Raw genomic sequence first — 20855 nt, 5'->3', positions numbered from 1 at the left:
GCCCCAGCCTGTTCAATCTTTCCTGATAGGTATAACCTCTCAGTTCTGGTATCACCCTAATAAATCTTTTTTGCACCTTCTCCAATTCCTCTATATCCTTTTTATGATATGGAGACCAGAACTGTTCACTGTACTCCAAGTGTGGTCTAACCAAGGTTCTATACAAGTTTAACATAACTTCTCTGTTTTTCAATTCTATCCCTCTAGAAATGAACACCAGTGCTTGGTTTGCTTTTTTTATGGCCTTATTAACCTGCATCGTTACTTTTAGTGATTTGTGTGTCTGTAACCCCAGATCCCTCTGCTCCTCTACCCAATTTAGACTCTTTTTATTCAAGCAATCTGTGGTCCCCTTATTCATCGTCTGCTACCAAACTCCCATCAAGGCCTTAGTGTCTAGACTCAAGACGAATGGCTACATTCGCAGAAAATCAGAGGACTGACAGTTACAGCATGATCCAGCACCTGCCGGAGAAGAGGTGAAAAAAGTCAGAACAAAAAAACTGGAGCATGGGCTTTAGTTTGACACAGTAACTTGCACTGTTTTAAGGGTATAGGTGCTGTGCCATCATTTGACATATTTTACATACAGCAGGAATGATCAGGAATGGGTCAAGAATCCAGAAGCAGAATTGTGCTTTCTGTAACACATTTAAAAAAATAAAGAAAGACTTGCATTTATATAGCACCTTTCACAACCTCAGGACATGTAGTCACTGTCGTAATGTAGGAAACGCAGCAGTCAATTTGAGAACAACAAAGTTCCACAAATAGCAATGTGATAACGACCAGATAATCTATTTTTTGTGATGTTGGTTGAGGGATAAATATTGGCCAGGACATTGGGGAAAATTCCCCTGCTCTTCTTCGAATAGTGCCATGGGATCTTTTACATCCACCTGAGAGGGAAGACTGGGTTTTGGTTTAATGTCTCATCTGAAAGACGGCACCTCCAATAGTGCAGCGCTCCCTCAATATGGCACTGGAGTATCAGCCTTGGATTTGTAGGACTTTGAACCCACAACTTTCTGGCTCAGAGGCAAGTGTGCTACCACTGAGCCACGGCTACACACTATATATATTATATATTTTTGAAAAAATCACCAAGGGAATGGTCCTGAATCTCGAAATATGGGGCTGAATTTTCAGGCTTCCTGCCATGGACTTACCTTTTTCCAGCTCAGAGGCCAGCCAGGCCATCGGATATTGTGATGGCCAGAGAGCCGCCAGGCTGCCCCGGCACACTTGATCTCCGGCCGCAACCCACCATCCTGACGCTGATCAAGCGTGGCTCTCAAAATGGACCGGGCTTCCACCCAGGATTATCAGGCAGCCGGCCAGCACGTTCCAATGGCCAGCTCCCCTGAATCTACTCGGGGAAAACCTACCCCATGGTCCTCACAAGCACTCAGCATCAATCATGGTAGTGGCAGCGCGCAGATACATTGAATATCGATTTAAATCTGAATTTGTATTTTCAAAAGAAGTCCAGACTGTTGAAGCAAATACAACAACCCACTTGAGAGGGCCTCAATTCCCATTGGTTCACACCACTAGCAGTTTCTGCTTCTTATTCCAGTTTCCATCCTCCTACACACAATGTTAGGAGGAATGGTCTGGTTGAGGTTTGATAGTTTGCCAGCAGAAAAGCAGTCAGGGTCATCGTACTTATCAGATCAAGGTGTAAATATCCTCTCTTCTATCCATGACCAATCTCTGCCACTGCTGCTTCAGACCAGTGTCTCCTGTTCCAATAGGCAATTCTACTATAAAACAGCTTCAAATTCATGGCAAATGAACATTCAAAGCTGTGCTGTAAACAGACACATTCTCAGGAGACATAAATGAATGTTGAGATTTTGCATCTTCAATATAGAAACTGCAAAAGCCTTGTGATATTTTATCTAGCAGGGCCTTATCAAGCTCTTAAAGGGACAGCTCAATTCAGAGCTAATCTGACTGAAAATCCCTGGTAATGTAGCTTAGCTTTCTTGCTCCAGGCTGTTCACAACACATAAATGTTTTCCTGAGAATCAAAAAAAGGTGGGGTAAAGTTGAGAATTTTCATGATTTTATTTTCTTTGAAATAACTCCTTAAAAGATTTACACTTTATTTTGCTATATTTTGATGAATATATACATGACAAAAAAATAATAATGCAGGGAAATACTACACTTTTCCAAATTTGGCCCCTAGGAGTCAGCACTAAGTAATCTTAGGTCATGTGTAGCATAACCTGATGCAGAATAAAGATCCGTTTTTATTATTCAATTGGTTTGCTGGGCCTCACTCAATGGTTGTGAAGTCAGCAATAGCAAAACCATTTCTTGAGCCTCTACAGGATAGGCAAAAGTGCTTCAGCCGGTCAGTGGTCAAAAACATGGCAAGTTGCTTTCCATTTGTGGGGCTATCAGAGGTGATGCTGCATCAGAAGGATGAAAGAACTTGAATTTATATAGTGTCTTTCATGACTTCAGGATATCCCAAATTGCTTTACAGCCAATTAAGTACTTTTTGAAGTGTAGTCACTGTTGTAATGAAGGGAAATGTGGCAGCTAATTTATGCACAGCAAGGTCCCACAAGCACCAAGAAATAAATGATCAGATCATCTGCTTTCGCCGTTGGTTGAGGGATAAATATTGGCCAGCATACCAGGAAAATTCCCTTGCTTTTCTTTGAAGAGTGGCATAGGATCTTTTATGCCCACCTTAGCAGGCAGACAGGGCCTCAGATTAATATTTCATCTGAAAGACAGCACCTCCAATAGTGCAGCACTCCCTCAGTACTGCCCTGATGCCTGCTTAGATTATGTGCTCAAGTCTCTGGAGTGGGGCTTGAACCTATGATCTTTTGACTCAGAGCCAAGTATGCTACCAATGAGCCAAGGCTGACACCTAAATGGGCCAAGACCATCTCTTTTAGTGGCATACGTTATCCCTGGTGGCCCAAGCCCCATCTTGTTTTTTTTTTGCTCGGAGCTGTCTTAGTTGAAAACCAATAATGTAAATGCATTGTTAAGCTTCCTCCTCTCTGCTCCAACAGATTGCCTAAAACACCAGCCCTGAAAAAGCATCTCTTATCCACACCAGTGTGATTTTTTTCTTTCCGACACCAACCATCCGTGGCAGTGCTAACTTGGTGCAATTTGTCGGCAGCTTTATATTGTGGACCTGTGCTCACTAGAAATTCCACTGAATTCTAGTGCCCAAACTCATTTCACTTATAAGTTTTACAATCAGTAGAGAAGAGATCTTCATCTATGCTGCATTCAAAACCTAAGACCCAGGTGTCAAAGCAAAGTCTGCTAACCCACTGCATTATCCTAATCTCTGCAAAACAGAGGGGGAGAACTGGTTGCTGTGCATTGCTACATTGTAAATGCATTTTAAAAAATGTGTTTACAATGTTGCTGCACACAGTGACCTCAGTCCCTTAGGTAAGAAGTGAAGATAAGACCTACTTCCGTTTCACAGTTGAATCTGCTAATGGCTCTCCCCTGTATTGCACTGATTATGGCTATTATACTCTTCACTATCATTGCTGGGGTGTTCAAAACGGCAAAAGATAAGGTAGGAGTGTTGGACATCAAGGCCTAAAAATTCAATCACGCCTGAAAAACAGGCACGTTCCTTAGAATTTCTAGGCCTAAATTTGCACTCTCCTCACTTTAGCACTGAACCTAATGCTGACCTGAAATAAAATGTCACTTTAATATTACGGCACCCTCCTCTTGAACAGTAATTTTACACTTCTCATTGCGTGAAAAGTACTAAAGGACTACCTACAGGAAGGGCAGTATCTCACGGCTGGAGCGTGGAGTATAGACCTGCCATCTCGCACTTATATTAAGTGCCGTAGCAATCTGTAAATGTGTGTGAAGATTTTAATGGTCACAATCATCACAATACATGGAAACGTAATTTGTAGGTTAGAAAATAAAATAGGAAGATCGGGTTAAGTTTCAACTTACTTTCGCAATTTAAGAACTGGAAAATACTAGGGCAAGATTTGCAAGGGCAATTCCTGTGGTCCTTCTGTGGAATTTTTCCTGCAAAAAATTTGTCCTGTGGTTGTTTTATGACATAGAGGGCGCAGAACTGAAAGAATGGGGCAGTAAAGAACACAGCAGAGGCACAAGATCTCATTGATCTGTAGAATGTTAATAAAGAGGTTTTCTACCTCTTCCTATACCGAGTGTTATTTAGATTATGAGAAAAATTTAGTTCTAAGCCTATGGATATAGGATTCTGCAGTGCAACGCTTCAAAAAAAAATCAGCCCACTTATCAGAGCACAACACTGTACTCGGACCCTTTACTCTTTCTTAAAAGTAAGTCTAAAAATATTCTATGATGGGCACTTAGCCAAGAATCTTCCATACCAGCAACTGGCATTCCAAATGAGAGGTTAATTTATTTTACTAATTTTTTAGAAATCATCTATAAATATGTATACAAGATGTTAAGTATTATGAATTTGATATTTGCCTTTCCCCCAGCTCTATATTTTATTGAGGGATATGCTGTACATTTTAAATGATGCAGAATAATAGAACTGATTCTGAGATTAGAAAGGTTTTCAAAGGAATGCAGGTCTTAATTGTATTTGTAAATGTTGATGCATTGTACCTCACACTACCTTGAGGCACTGGGAAGGAAAAATTCTACTCACAACCATTTGCTTTGTGCCTGAAAAATTGGCGGCCAGCAGCTTAAAATCGAGGGGCGGGGGGAACTCCGGCAACCCCACTGACGCCCAAGGCCTGCCCGATGAGATATTCAGGTCTGTAAATGAGCGAGCAGCTCGGCCAGCTGAAACTTTATTGCCCAGAATTTGCTGGAGCGTGCCTTGTGAGTTGGATTATTTTCCTCACCCTTCAGCTCGAAAATATTTTGCGCCGCAAATTGCTGGAAATTGGTAACGGGGCATCTGGAACCTTGGTGAATAATGAGATCAACAGTCTATCTACTTAAGCAATGAAATTTAAGGATAGAGAAAAAAACAGACTGAATGACTGGAAAGGAAATAGGGTAAATCAGAGTCAAATTAGATACAGAAAAAGAAACAAAGAGAGGGAAAGAAAGATTGGGTTAAGAGAGAGAGAAAAGAGAGACAGAAAGAAAAAGTAAGAAATAAAATGTTAAGTTTGAATTTTAAAAATCTCCAGGAACAATTTACTACCTGTAGGAATGAGACTCAACAGTTTCAATTGTTCCCTTTCTAGGCCTCCGAGGTTGAGCGGCATGGAAGGAACATAAATCTCGTCATTAAAAATACCAGTCTTAGTTTTCAGTTTACAGCGGAAAATCAGCAACTTCTTGACACTCACGGGGAGTTTGAGGGCGAGCTCCCATTTTTCTGAGGCTAATGGCGGAGCAGCACAAATTGTCCAGCAATTTGTGGCACTTCGCAACTCACATTGCATCTCATCCTCGCCATAAATTGCTGGATGATTTACACACTAAGAATGGCGTGCGCATTAAACTCTCTGTTATTTTCCCAGCAAATTCTGGACTATTATTGCTTAAAGATGGAACCCAGGGTTCTACGGCAGTTGTAAGGTCTCGAATGAAATTCATGTACAAATGGGAGGAGTTTGCTCCGTGCACGATCTGCCCAGTTACAGCAGGAGTTGAGCACCCTAATCAGCAGACCTTCAAGAGACCGATGGAGGCTGCTCAAAAAAGGCTGGAGAAATTTTAAATTTTTATTTTTGTAGACCCAGGAAAAGTTGGAGTGCTCCTCCTGGGTCCACAAACAAAATCCATCCTGCTGTTGGCACGTTTGGCCCCCCGGGATCTCCTTGCCCCCCTCAGACCCCCAACCTGCCAGCTGGCACCGCCTGAGAGCTGGCCAATTTCCTGCCCTCTTTGACCAGTAAGCTGCAGCGGGGCTCTCGTTTGGCACCTGCAGCTCACATACGAACATATGAATTAAGAGCAGGAGTAGACAATTCGATCTCTCCAGCCTGCTCTGCCATTTGATAAGATCATGGCTGATCTGATTGTGACCTCAACCCTACTTTCCCATCTACCTACTATAACATTTGACGCCATTATTAATCAGGAATCTATCTAACTCAATCTTAAAAATATTCAAAGACCCTGCCTCCACTGCTCTCTGGGAAGGGAGTTCCACAGAGCTGAATTTAGCTCAGCTTTAGGAAAGTATGGATCGGCTCCGCCAACTTTGCACCAGTTTTGGATGCAAGTCGAATTTCTCGGTCGCTGTCTCAGTTTTTTCCTCCTCCTCTTTCCGCTGCTTTGGTCTCCTCCACTTCCTGTTTTCAAAGCTCTGAGTCCTTGCTGGAGCGCAGTTCCACAGATTCTGATCAACCTTGGTAACCTCCCCCACATCGTCATTCTTCATATGTAAACATAAATGTTGGCCGGTTATTTTACCATGGGGGTATCACAGTTAAGCCCAAGCTTGTCCTCACCTGCAGTCCACACACAAGAACTTCCAGCAGGAGTCACTGGATAACTATCAGCAACCTATTTTCACCTCCCCTGCCTGGGCACTGAGCTAAACTGTAGTGTTCCTACTCCTGTCCCGGCTGAGATTAGCTGACTTGGCACAGATCAAGCATGGAACGTGGAACCTTCCTGGTCTATATGGCTTATCTACTGACTGTTTTTGTCATTTGAGCATCAAGGGAGCTGATCAGCTTGTCTATTCAACGGCACAAAGCATCAATAAATAAATATCCGTAGACTTTTGAATCAGCTATTCAGAATTCTAGATGTGTTCAGTGAAGCAATGATACAGAGGCCTAAAAGTGTTAAATTATGAGGACAGGTTGCATCAACTTAGCTTGTATTCCCGTGAGTTTAGAAGGCTGAAAAGTGAGCTAATTGAGGTGTTTAAAATGATGAAGAGATTCGATAGAGTAGATACAGAGAAACTATTTCCTCTGGTGGGGGAATCCAGAACAAGGGGGCACAATCTTAAAATTAGTGCTCGGCCATTCAGGAGTGAAATCAGGAAGCACTTTTTCACCCAAAAGGTAGTGGAAATGTGGAATTTTCTCCCCCAAAAGGGGGTCAATTGGAGATTTCAAGACTGAGATTGACAGATTTTTGTTAGGTAAGGGTATTAAGGGATATGGATCAAAGGCGGACATAGAGTTGAGGTATAGATCAGCCACGATCTGATTGAATGGCGGAACAGGTTCTTGGGGCTGAATGTTCCTATGTTCCTATAAGGAAATAGTTTGGTTGTGTGACATAGTACACGTCCTAATCAGGGCTGAAAATGATAAAACTTTGAAAGTCAAAGAAAACATCCCTTGGATAACAATAGTAAATTTTCTTTTAACTGCTGAAATTTGGTAAAAGACCTGTTGTGTCACCAATACACCATGGCACATTGGACTACTGTGTGGTTTCATGGGTGGCAGGATTACCACTTCAAAACAAGAAAATAATTTTGGCAATTCCTTGGCATTTTATAAAATTAATTCCTTCTTCCTCTCATATAGTGCAATGGAAACTGAGATTAATAATTTTTAAAAATTGCAGCATTGACAAAACTTGTTTGTACTCTTTGAATTATGAAATGCAGTGCATTAATCTTTAGTCCACAGAGCCAAGCATAAAGCACAGGTACGAAGCATGTATTATGGTCAGACAAGCTAGCACAGAGCCTCATTTATTTTCCCGGAACCTGAATTAGAACTAGCAGAATATTCCCCAAGAAACAATAACCATATGACCAATAGTCTTACATAACTATACATTACAGGAGAGCTGGGTACGCAATAAAAGGGCCCATAGGGACCTCTAGGACAGTGATTTGCTGCAATAGTATAAAATGTTATTTAAGAAGCCAATTAATTTATATAGAATGATATAAAATTTACAGCACAGAAACAGGCCATGAGGCCCAATAGGTCCATGCCGGTGTTTAAGTTCCACACGAGCCTCCACCTCTCTTCATCTAATCCTATCAGCATAAACTTCTATTCCTTTCTCTCTCATGTGTTTTTCTAGCTTTCCCTTAAATGCATCAATGCTATTCACCTCAACTACTCCTTGTGGTAGTGAGTTCCACATTCTAACCACTCTCTGGGTAAAGAAGTTCCTCCTGAATTCCCTATTCAATTTATTGGTGTCTGTCTTACATTTATGGCCCCTAGTTTTGGACTCCTCCTCAAGTGGAAATAATTTTTCTACATGTACCCGATCAAACCCTTTCATAATATTAATCACCTATCAGGTCAACCCCCCAGCCTTCTCTTTTCAAGAGAAAAGAGCCTCAGCCTGTTCATAGAAACATAGGAACAGGAGTAGGCCATTTAACCACTCGAGCCTGTTCCGCCATTCAATGAGAACTGTGCACCGTACAACCAAGAGATTAACATAACGGGGTAAATTTTAACCTCCAAGAATGGGTGGGTTGGGGGCAGATGGGAGGTTAAAATAACAGCTTTTTGGAGTTGGACCATATCCCAGCTCCAACCCATCGCTTCCGAATCACATCAGGTGAAAGCAGACGGGAAGGGCCAGATCCATGAGGTGCCTTTACTGCACTGCTTGTAGGCCCAGACAAGCAGGAGTGCTTCATCCAGGCCCAACAAGCTCACCTGGCTGACAGGACCCCTATAATCAGCCGACACCAACCCCACCCCCCCCACGTCAATGATGGACCCCCACCTAACTCCAACTCTTCACCCAATCTCCAGCGACCTCCAATCTTCTTCCTGAAATTGTTCTTACGATTCCCGAATCCAAATCGTTTATGTAAATTGTGAACAACAGTGGTCTCAGCACCGATCCTTGTGGAACACCACTTCCCATCTTTTGCCAGTCTGAGTAACTACCTTTAACCCCTACTCTCTGTTTTCTGTTTTTTTAGCCAGCTTTTTATCCATTCTGCTTACCTGTCCCCTGACTCCACACGCTCTGACCTTAGTCATGAGTCTTATCGCAGGCCTTTTGAAAATCCAAATTTATTAATGTTGGTCAAGCATGACCATCCCTTTTGTATTCCATGCTGACAACTCTTTACTATATTTTCTATTACATCTTTGAGTAAAGATTCCATTATCTTTCCTATCACCAACGTTAAGCTAATTGGTCTATAGTTCCCTGGACTTGTTCTATCTCCCTTTTTAAATATAGGAATAACATTAGCTGTCTGTCAGTCATCTGGCACTATTCCCTTTTCTAATGCATTTTTTAATATATTTCATAGTGCCTCCGCGATCTCTTCCCGAGCTTCAAGGCTTGATTAAAACAATGTGGCCATCCAGACTGTTCATGCACTACTTCTGAGAGAGGGCCGTCCCATTGCTTAAAAAAGGACCACCATTCTCTCCAGAAACTCCTGCAACATCCTAGAAGAACACCTTCTTTCTCTTGGTTTTGCTGCAGCTATTTTTACCCTTCAGTAACAGGACAGCTTTAAAGTGTAAAAGCAACCCTTCGCTTCATGAGGTGGGAGACATGTAATATTATGGCCAATTCCCTGAGAAAGCAAAGCGAAGGGCTAAGAGCCAACACATTGGACACACCAAGCACCAATTACAGTAGAACAACTCAGGATTCAAAAAAATCCCAAGCATCTCACTGCCCGACTTTCTTACTTTTAGTGATTGAAAAGTGTTAACTATCCTGTCACTTACTTTCAATTGTTAGAAATTTCACCCGTTGTTGGAGGCTGGTGAGCACAGCTCCATGGGTCATTTCCAAAACCACTTGAACATGCATGCGCAGAGCTCTGCCAACTCCATAGGGATGTGAAAAATCAGTATATCCATATCTTCCTACTCATGCCACTGTTAAAAATGCACCCAAAACGGCACATCTTGGGGCACTGCAAGTGGGCACTAATTATCAGCTGAGATGTGAACAGGGTACTTTGAAGAGTGTAATTTCTTCTGCTTAAAAGACTTTTGATGATTTAAAGGGGAAAACAGAAGAGCATAAGTTCGTCAGGGATGATTAAAAAAGGCCATTCAGCTAATTCTGCTTGATTTACAATCTGTAACTAGCTTCACAGGTAAGTGACACCACTGAGTTACTTGCCTCATCTCGGACCCTTTCTCCACAAGTTTTTATTTTACTAAACAATCTTTATTTACATCGCTGTGTTCAGCAACTTCTACCGAGGACATTCTAGAGTGATCCACAAAATGTTTGCTGATGTTCTGTAGGCTTCCCATGGTGAGCTTTGACAACGTTCTTCAAATCTTTACAGAAATATCTTCCCCGTAGAGGAGTTGCACTGAAATCATCCCTGGTTGACATCACTGGATATTTCTATGGCTCCTTGGAAGCACTCCATTTCTAAAGATTACCAAAGAACAAGAATGTAGCAGCTCCCCCCACCCCCTCCTCCCTCCTCCCAACTCCCGACCCTCCTCCCCCACCCCCCCCCCCCCCCACCGATGGAACTGTCCAATGCGGAACAGAGCCATTCAGATCTCAACCAGAGCAGCAATACAGGTGCTCAAATGGTTTACAGCACTGTAGAGAAGGGAAATCAGCCATGATTCCTGGTCCTGATTCCTATTCAATGAGTCTTTCTAAAAAGCAGATATCAGGTAGAGAGAGGATCAGGCACAGAATTAGCTGTAATGTCCCCATGGTTATAAAGACCTGCTAACACTCATTGTCTAGGTTCACACATGAAGACACTAGAAGGGATCAACGCCTGCGGAACCATATTCCCACATACGTCAGTGATTGTGGGAGAGAAGCAGAGAAAATTGGGGAAGGAAAGAATAAAAGGAGTAAAATCTGACGTGAGGAAAGAACTCTTTGGGAAAGCACCTATCAGTAATGCTACTTGCCTGTATTTACCTTACCATTTTCTACCACTCAGACTGTAGTAAAAAAATGGTTGAGTTTTATGTATGACACATATTCTGCTTAACTGTTGGTTCAACTAATATTTAATGTTTCAATCTGATCACAGTTGCGTTCAGTGTATTGATTTTAAAATTAACTGCTGTGATTCCTTAGCGTTTATGTACCTGATTTCAAACTCTCAGAGCATACTGAACCTTGGGCACATCCACTGTTTGGAAGACTAAATGGATCAACAAAAGGGAAGCGAGCTCAAACAAAGAACATGGAGTAGATTTTCTCTCCCAAGCGGTGTTCGGGTGGCTGGCCAGTAGACCGTGCCCGCTAGCCGCCCGACAGTCCTGACAGGAGGCCCAGTCCATTTTGAAGAATGTATAGAGCCAACTCCAGGCTGCTGCAATATCAGGCATCCCGGCCAGCCTCTGAGTCGTAAGAAGGTAGGTCCAGGGGGAGGGGGTGGTCTGTACTGTACTCAGGAGGGGGAGGGACCTAGTGTAGGAGAGGTCCAAGTTGTTTCTGTGGAGCCTGGAGATACACTCCTGTGCCTTCTGGCCCCATAAAAATAAATTAAAATCAGGGTCCTATGTGCGTCATATGCATGCATATTAAAAGGGCTGTAAGTCATCCTCCACCATTTTCAGGACGTTACCCCCACCCTCCATTTCAGCTAGTCAGAAAGCTTCAAAATCACTCCCCTATAGATAGGCCTTAAAGGTCCAGTCACCTGCAGCTTCTGGGTGAAGTGGATCACACTATAGTGTTGTGGGATAGAAGCATTGTCAAACCACAGGGGGGTGAAATCCGTCTCGAACAGTGGCGCAAAACGAGTGCTCGCGAAACAGCTGCTGGCTTTACACCCCACCTGATTTTCTTTTCACCTCTATAGTTTCCAATCAGTGCAATCTAGGGAGAAGCAGAGAGTTTTGTCAATGTTCAGACCTGCAAACATTGGCAGTGATTCGGAAAATGAGATTATTTGAAAATTATATCAGAGGGAGGATAATCTTCTTAAAAGTGCACTGTCTAAAAGTACTTGGCAAGCATTTTCTTTGGTGGTGGTGGGAGAGAGAAAAACCCGACAGCCATATGTTATTTTCATTACGGTGGTATCATATACAGGTGATGAGATGACACATCTCACTATGATTCATGCTGTCCCTTAACATTTGCAAACAATTGAAAGATTTCTTCTTGCCTTTTGAAGAATGCTGACCTTGTTCATCCACAAATAAGCAAAGTGTTTCAGCAAGTGCATACCTGCCCTGAGAGGTCACAACTGGGAATAAAGAGACTAGATAGGAGCTAATGTTAATGTCAAGGTATGTGAACTTGCTGTCTGCCCAGGAAACTACTAGTTGGATTGAATACTATTTGAAATTCTTCTAATTAATAGCAAGCCTTCAGTCTTTCAGTTGATTTTACAGCCAGAGTAGACTTCAAATTTAATAAGACTTGCATTCACACAGCACCTTATCAGGGCTCTCAGAAACAAAGTATTTTGCGTACAATTAATTACTTTGATGTGCAGGAACTGTTGTTGTGCGGACAAATGCAGCAACCATTTTGGTCATTGAAAGATCCCTCAAAACAATGAGATGAATGACCAGTTAATCTGGTGTTGGTTGATGGAAGAGCGTTGGCTAGGGCATTGGCAGAACTCAATGCTCTTCATAGAGCAGTGCAATAGGATCTTTAATGTTCCCCTGATAGGGCCTTAGTTTTAATGTCTCATCTGAAGGAAGGCACCTCCAACAGTTCAGCACTCCCTCAGTACTGCACTAAAGTGTCAGTCTAGATTATGTGCTCAAGTCCTGGGGTGGGGCTGGAATTCTGATTAAGAGGTGGCTGAGCAAGCTTAACAGCTTGAAGAGGGAAGATTGGGTAAGGTCAAACTGGAAAAAAGGTTCTTGCCTTATGAATAGAATTAGTTTCATAAAGTATTCTCCTCCAGTAATTAAATTTAATTATGCTGAAAAAGTCTAAATACAAATCAATGCTTTCATTATCTCTGATGTAGCTTTGTGTTAAAGAACAAACAACTCCTGAAAAATATAATTCAGTGCAAAGGTAACAACCAAATTACACAAAGTTCGGTGAAAGAAGTTTCCCCAGAATCTTTCTGGTAATAAATCACTTCACAGTAAATTTATCCTAATCTGTTTTACTTATGTGCAAGGAGCCTCTCTGTTGAGATGGACGATCAACATTGGCTCGACATTGGCTTGATTTATAGCACAGGCAGCAAGAGCACAATTCCCTGGCTTCGTTGCACATAAAAAAGGAAATCATGAACTTTGGCAATAAAATGAAAAATGGCTCCTTCACTGGCACATTAGGTTGACACTTGGTAGGTCGACTTACATCTCCATATGAAAACGTAAAGTCTCTAAACTGACAAAAATGTGACAAAGCTGTCCTCTACAATAATGCTCATCGACATAAGAGGAAAATTAAAGGGACAGCGCTCCTTTTGGTGGCTCATTTAAAATATTTAAAAAACACTGCATGTCCTCTCCAACATAATGTAGCTTTCATGTACAGACCCTCAACAATTTTGTCTTAAGAAACTTAAATCATAAAACCCATTAAGGCAGGAAAAAAATTGCAACCACATGCTTTTCTCCATATCTGACTTGAGCTAAGTGATTTAAAGAAATTAAGAATTTAATACCACATAGTAGATTCATAACTAAGGCCAGAGCTCGTGGAGTCAGAGGACAAATAGCAGGATGGATAGCAAGCTGGCTACAAAACAAGAAACAGAGAGTAGGGGTTAAAGGTAATTACTCAGACTGGCAAAAGGTGGGAAGTGGTGTTTCACAAGGATTGGTGCTAGGACCACTGTTGTTCACCATTTACATAAACGATTTGGACTCGGGAATCGGAAGTACAATTTGCAGTTGACACCAAATTGGGGGCATAGTTAATACTGAGGACGTTAATAAACTTGCAGAGTGGATGTGTATTTGGCAAATGAATTTCATTATAAAGTATGAGGTGTTACATTTTGGTAGGAAGAATAAGGAGGCCACATACTCCTTGGAAAATGAGAGTCTAAATGGAATAGAGGAGCAGAGGGATCGGGGGTAGAGATCTACATGTCACTAAAAATAGCGACGCATGTTAATAAGGCCATAAAATAAAGTAAACCAAGCACTGGGGTTCATTTCTAGAGGCATAGAATTGAAATGATGTGGAGATGCTGGTGATGGACTGGGGTGGACAAATGTAAGGAATCTTACAACACCAGGTTATAGTCCAACTGTTATAACCTAGTGTTGTAAGATTCCTTACAATAGAATTGAAAAGCAGGGAAGCTGTGTTACTCTTGTATAGAACTTTGGTTAGACCACACTTGGAGTACTGTGAACAGTTCTGGTCTCCCTATTATAAAAAGGATATAGAGGCACTGGAGAAGGTGCAAAAAAGATTTACTAGGATGATACCAGAACTGAGAAGTTATACCTATCAGGAATGCTTGAGCAGGCTGGGGCTCTTTTCTCTCGAAAAGACAAGATTCAGGGGTGACCTGCAAGAGGTCTTTAAGATTATGACAGGGTTTGAGAGGGTAGATGTAGAGACGATGGGCTCAATTTTCAAACAGAGCCGGGAAGGGGGCAGGGGGTCAATTTGTAATAACCCATTACTACGGGTTTCCCGCAAATCCTTACGATTTGGACATAAGGACGTCTTTTCTTTTTTTTTGTCGGATTTCCGTCTGACTGACTGGCTGATTGACAGGCTGGTCTCAGTCAGGCTGGAGACCAGCCAGGGAGAGGACATCTGCAGGTAAGTCTGCAGGTAAGTCTTTGTTTTCATGGATGGGAAGGAGGAATGGGGGGCATGGGGGCATGGTGGGCATGGGGGCATGGGTGGGCAAGGGACACAGGTGGGCAAGGGGAACGAATGGGCATAGGTGGGCACAGGGGGTGTGAGTCATGGGGGTGGGAATGGGGGGGGCTGGATCGGGGGTCATCGTGGGGGTCCGTGATCGTTGAGGAGGAGGGTCGGGGATCGGAGGATCAGGGTCGGGATCGGGGGATCGGAGTTGGGGTTGGAGGATCAGGGTCAGAGGATCAGGGTCGGGGATCGGGGTCGGATGATCGGGGTTGGAGGATTGGGGGTTGGAGGGGGAGGATTGGGGTCGGGGGATCCGCGATCAGGTGGGGTCTGCGATCGGTGTGGCGGGGGGAACGGGGCTCGGTGCAGGTAGGCTTGTTGGGCCTGGGGGAGGCATAAAACAGAATGCCCAGGAATCCCAGCCGCCTGGGGTTGAAATGGGGAATTAGTGAAAAATGGAGGCCTGAACCTCCTTGAATGGTGTTAAGGCCCGACCCGCCCCTTGTCCCGCCCCAGTGAAAACCTGAAATGGGCAGGATGGAGGCGGGTCTGAAATGGTGACAATTTTCAATGCCCCCCCCCGACCCCAACCCACCCATTTTTTACTTTTAAAATCGAGCCCGATGTTTCCACTTGTGGGGGAGACCAGAACTAGGGGCCATAAATATAAGATAGTTATTAATAAATCCAATAGGGAATTCAGGAGAAACTTCTTTACCCAGAGAATGTGGAATTTGCTACGACAAGGATTAGTTGAGATGACTAGCATAAATGCCTTTAAGGGGAAGTTAGATAAACACACGAGGGAGAAAGGAGTGGAAGAAGATGGTTTCCATCCCAGGGTATTAAAGGAAGTAAGTGAGCACATTGCGGATGCACTAACTATAATCTATAGACTGTTAGCTAAGTTAGAAGCCCATGGAATCGAGGGAAAAGTACGGACTTGGTTAGGAAGTTGGCTGAGCGAAAGGCGACAGAGAGTTGGGATAATGGGTAGGTACTCACATTGGCAGGATGTGACTAGTGGAGTCCCGCAGGGATCTGTCTTGGGGCCTCAATTATTCACAATATTTATTAACGACTTAGATGAAGGCATAGAAAGTCTCATATCTAAGTTTGCCGATGACACAAAGATTGGTGGCATTGTAAGCAGTGTAGATGAAAACATAAAATTACAAAGCGATATTGATAGATTAGGTGAATGGGCAAAACTGTGGCAAATGGAATTCAATGTAGACAAATGTGAGGTCATCCGCTTTGGATCAAAAAAGGATAGAACAGGGTACTTTCTAAATGGTAAAAAGTTAAAAACAGTTGATGTCCAAAGGGACTTAGGGGTTCAGGTACATAGATCATTGAAGTTTCATGAACAGGTGCAGAAAATAATCAAGAAGGCAAATGGAATGCTGACCTTTATATCTAGAGGACTAGAGTACAAGGGGGCAGAAGTTAGGCTGCAGCTATACAAAACCCTGGTTAGACCGCACCTGGAGTACTGTGAGCAGTTCTGGGCACCGCACCTTCGGAAGGACATATTGGCCTTGGAGGGAGTGCAGCGTAGGTTTACTAGAATGATACCAGGACATCAAGGGTTAAGTTACGAGGAGAGATTACACAAATTGGGGTTGTATTCTCTGGAGTTTTGAAGGTTAAGGGGTGATCTGATCAAAGTTTATAAGATATTAAGGGGAACAGATAGGGTGGATAGAGAGAAACTATTTCCGCTGGTTGGGGATTTTAGGAGTGGGGGCACAGTCTAAAAATTAGAGTCAGACCTTTCAGGAGTGAGATTAGAAAACATTTCTACACACAAAGGGTGGTAGAAGTTTGGAACTCTCTTCCGCAAACGGCAATTGATACTAGCTCAATTGTTAAATTTAAATCTGAGATAGATAGCTTTTTGGCAACCAAAGGTATTAAGGGATATGGGCCAAAGGCAGGTGTATGGAGTTAGATCACAGATCAGCCATGATCTTATCAAATGGCGGAGCAGGCATCAACATATCAAAGGAACATAGGCACGAGGGGCTGAATGGCCTACTCCTGTTCCTATGTTCCTTTGATATGTTGATGGGGTTAGATGAAGAATGGTGGGAAGAGGCTCATGTGGAGCATAAGCACCAGCATGGACCTGTTGGGCCAAATGGCCTGTTTCTGTGCTGTACATTCTATGTAATTTCATCTTGTTCAAAAATGTTAAATATACTAAAGGAAACATACTATAAATTTGTTTGGTAAGTCCTGCAAAGCAGATGAAATACAGATTGGTTAAAACCAGCAAGGGTGAATTTCCTCAGGGCTTCTCCTGCTCCATGGCTGTAACCTTGGTACACCTTTACACATCTAAATGGGGTTTCCACCAAACTTCTGCCAAAGTTACGGAGGCAGACGGGAGGAGCACCAAGGAAATTCCCACAAAGCAACAAAAATAGTTAGCTTTAGAAGGCTGAAGCATCCTGGTTTGAAATAATTGCATAGGCCCACACAATTACCTGAGATATTAGTAGATCTAACAGATCAATGTTCTCTTATTGTTACAAGAAACAGGATGTTAATATTTGTAGAATATATCAGATGAGTCACTTCTAATTTTCAGTTTCATTCAGTGCTCATCCCTACCAGACAATACCAATTAAAAGAAAGTAGTTCAGCAGACCTATTCAGAAAAGTCAGTACACACATTACATCCTCTGGTATGTGATTATGATTTGCATGTCTGAGAAACTAAAATGGAAATGTGGCATCTGTTGCAGTACTGACTTCCTCAGCTACCAAAATTGAAAGCTGGAGTTTATAAGAGGTGAATTTTCCTAACTATTTTAGGAATTAAACTTATTCAGAGTCCCCAAAAATGGTGGGAATGTATCTTTAAGAATCATCACAGAGAAATCCTCATCTTATCGTGTTGGTCAAGATCTGGTACCAGGTTTCTGGAGTAGAAGGCCAGTGTTCAAATTCAGGGTTCTCATGACTTCAAAGTTGGCCCTCCCCTTAGCTCACAAGGGAAAGGCAGTTTTGAGCTACCAACAGAAGTAGGTTACAATTGCCCTCAGCAATTCTAAGTTATAGAAGCGAAAATCACCCAGTGGCCCCACTGCTGATTGCTATCTAGTGACCAGTACTGGAAGTATAAGTGTGTAGACCTCAGGTGAGGGCAGGATGGGGCATGTCATGCCCCCCAAAGTTGAATATCCTGTTGGCACTCAAGCTTGGATTTTCCGCTGTTGCAGAATCCCAGCACATCTTCGGCCTCACTATCTGGGCTTACAGATAAAGAAAGGCTACTCAGGTGAAATACTGAAGCATGATTGGTTGCTGTGGAACTAAACCCCAACAGGACTTGGAGGATGGGAGAAATTGACACATGAAAAAATTTAAAGAAAAAAGTTAAGCACAAAGTTAATTAATGCAAGTAATTTATCATTTATTTATTAACTACAGTTTTAATTAGAATTAAGTTATGAGTTAATCCTTTGAGGATCAGTTTCATACATAAGAAACAAACGGCATACATTTATACTGTATGTTTTTCTCAAAGGATATTTCTCAGAAACATAATAATTCATTGAATGAAAGGTTAACAAGTTATACAGTCCCACGGCCTGCTTTATTTTCAGTATGTGAGTTTGATATCTTTAATTTTTACTGCGATGGGATGCAGTTTATGGCCGCTGCCCTTGTAGAGACCGCAGCACAGCTTCAATGGCCCAGGATTTATTGGCAGAATAACAGTGAGTTTAATGCACATACCGTTATTAGTGTGTAAATCATTCAGCAATTTGTGGTGAGGAAGGGATACACCACGAGATGCGAATCGCCACAAATTGCTGGACAATTTGCATTGCTTCGCCGTTAGTCTCGCAAAGACGGCAGCTTGCCCTCAACCTCCCTGTGAGCATCAAGCAATTGCTGCATTTGCACATTAATTACTAATTAAACTCAACGCAGAAAGTTAGGGCTGGTACTTAACAGCATAAGGACCATTTTAATGAGGAGATTTATATTCCTGCAATGCCACTCAATCTCTCCGGCCCAGAAAAAGAACAATTTAAACTGTGGGGTCTCATTCCTGCAAGTAGTAAATGGTTAGAGATTTTTTAAATTTAAATTTTTTTTTCTTCCTTTCCTTTCTGTCTCTTTTTTCCCTCTTAATCCAATCTTTCTTTCCCTCTCTGTATTTCTCTTTCTGTACCTGATTTAACTCTAATTCACCTTCTCAATCATTCCTCTGTTTCTTTTTCTATCCTTAAATCTCAATGGTTAAGGAGAGAGACTGTTGGTCCAGTCGTTCACCAAGGCCCCAGATGCCCTGTTGACCTCGCCGTGCCGTTATCAGCTCACACATCCAGCAATTTGAGGCGCAAAAATTATTCGAGCTGAAGGGTGAGGGGAAAACGTCGATCTAACAGGGCACAACAAGAGATGCCCCTCACCAGCAAATTCTGGGCCACATTTTGAAGACTGAAGTAGTCCAATTTATTTCCAAGATATTGGGTCGGACTTTGGTGTGAGCGGTGAACGAACGGCACCAGCCGTTTGTTAGACTTTCACTTGTCCGTAAGCTTTCTATGGGGTTTTACACGGCAAATTCCTGAAAATTAGAGATCCATTCGGCATAGCGCCCTCTCTAGGGCATCTGGGACTTATGCGAACAGGGCAAGCAATTGTGTATCTCCTTAATCAGTCAGATTGAAGAATCGTTAATGAGCACCTGAACCAGGAAATATAAGTTAGAATAATGAATTCAATGTCAAACCAGGTACAGTAAGCAAAATAAAGAGAGGGTAAGAAAGATTGGATTAAGTGACAGAGATAAAAGAGACAGAAAGAAAAAGTAAAAAGAAATGTTATTTCATTATATTTTTAAATGTCCAACAATAATTAAAAGCTGAAGGAATGAGACTCCACACTTGTAAAAGTTAATTTTCAGTGCCAGAGAGATAATTAAGACTTACCACACCATTACAGTGGAATGGACAAGCTCTCATTTTTTTGGCGCGTTTAGTCCGTATCTATGAGGTAAGTACAGGAACTTCACACCGTTCAATACATTTGAATGATAAGTCAGACAGCGAGATGCTGCTTCCGCACAGCTTTTGGAGGGGCAGCGCATCTTGGCCAGCAACTTTCGGATTTCCACGTTTAACTGCTTATGTGTGGTCTCCGGAAGCTGCTGTCCAATTTGCACATAAATAACAGTTAGCGCCATTAGCCTCACCGTTACTTTCACAGCAAAATCCGGTCCATTAATTGAGAAGCAGTGGGGATAATTTAACAGAAATTCACTCCAGGCACAAAGCCTCATCTGCCAGGAGCACATATCATGAATTCAGGCAGTCATAATTTTGTGTCAATTTAAAATGAACAGGCAGAAAGTCATGGGAAGCGTGTATCTAAGTTCCTGATGTGCACTTATGGCAGCTGAGGCTCCACACTAAAAGCACAATTTTGTAAAATTACCCCTAATATGCTCAGCTATTTCTACTTCGTACCTTGCTCTAAGGTATGATCATTAAAATACATAGAATATCACCTTCCCATCTGTTATATGAAAGATTTCATACAATAGACCGTTCATGTTTAGACCCTAAAAAGTTTTCTTGGTGTCCTTGTCAACATGTTTGCGTCAACCCACAGCAAAACAGATTAAATAGTAATTTATCTCATTGCAGTTTGTGGGAACTTTGCTTTGTGCAAATTAAATGCCACATTTGCCGACGTGACAACAGTGACAGCACTTAAAAGTAATTAATTGGCTGTGAAGCACTTTGGGACATCAACGACGTAATTTAAATGCCAGTTCTTTTTTCTTTCTTTCCTTACATTTGCATGTTAGAGAAAATCTTACACTAAAGGAGGGCTGCACGTCATATGTTTACAACACTCCTCACAAGCAGGAAAATCTCTCAAAACATTTCAGGCCAAATCTTGCTGGAAACGTAATGGCTTGTTAATGACGCACGCCCTTATTAAAGTGCAAATCAGCCAGCATGTTTAGGGGATTCTGCAAATCTCCAGAACTTGCTGGTCTATTTATGCCGCCCCACCGTTTGCTTCACACAAATGGCATCTCACCCTTAGCCTCCCCGTTATTTTTAAGAACTTGCTGGATTTGCACATTAATTGCCCATTAAACTCACCGCAGAATGTTAGCACTGGTAATTAAGAGCGTACGTACCCTTTTAACAACACGATAATTGTTA

General features: G+C 42.3%; 1 protein-coding gene across 1 annotated transcript in view; it reads right to left on the bottom strand.

Moving 5' to 3' along the window:
- The window catches only part of LOC137332600 (zeta-sarcoglycan), a 424722-nt gene that overhangs the window by 252166 nt on the left and 151701 nt on the right, over positions 1-20855 (bottom strand). The window lies entirely within an intron of this gene.

This window comes from Heptranchias perlo, chromosome 1 (genome assembly GCF_035084215.1).
Source record: "Heptranchias perlo isolate sHepPer1 chromosome 1, sHepPer1.hap1, whole genome shotgun sequence".
NCBI lineage: Eukaryota > Metazoa > Chordata > Chondrichthyes > Hexanchiformes > Hexanchidae > Heptranchias > Heptranchias perlo.
This window is presented reverse-complemented; position numbering and strand designations above follow the sequence as displayed.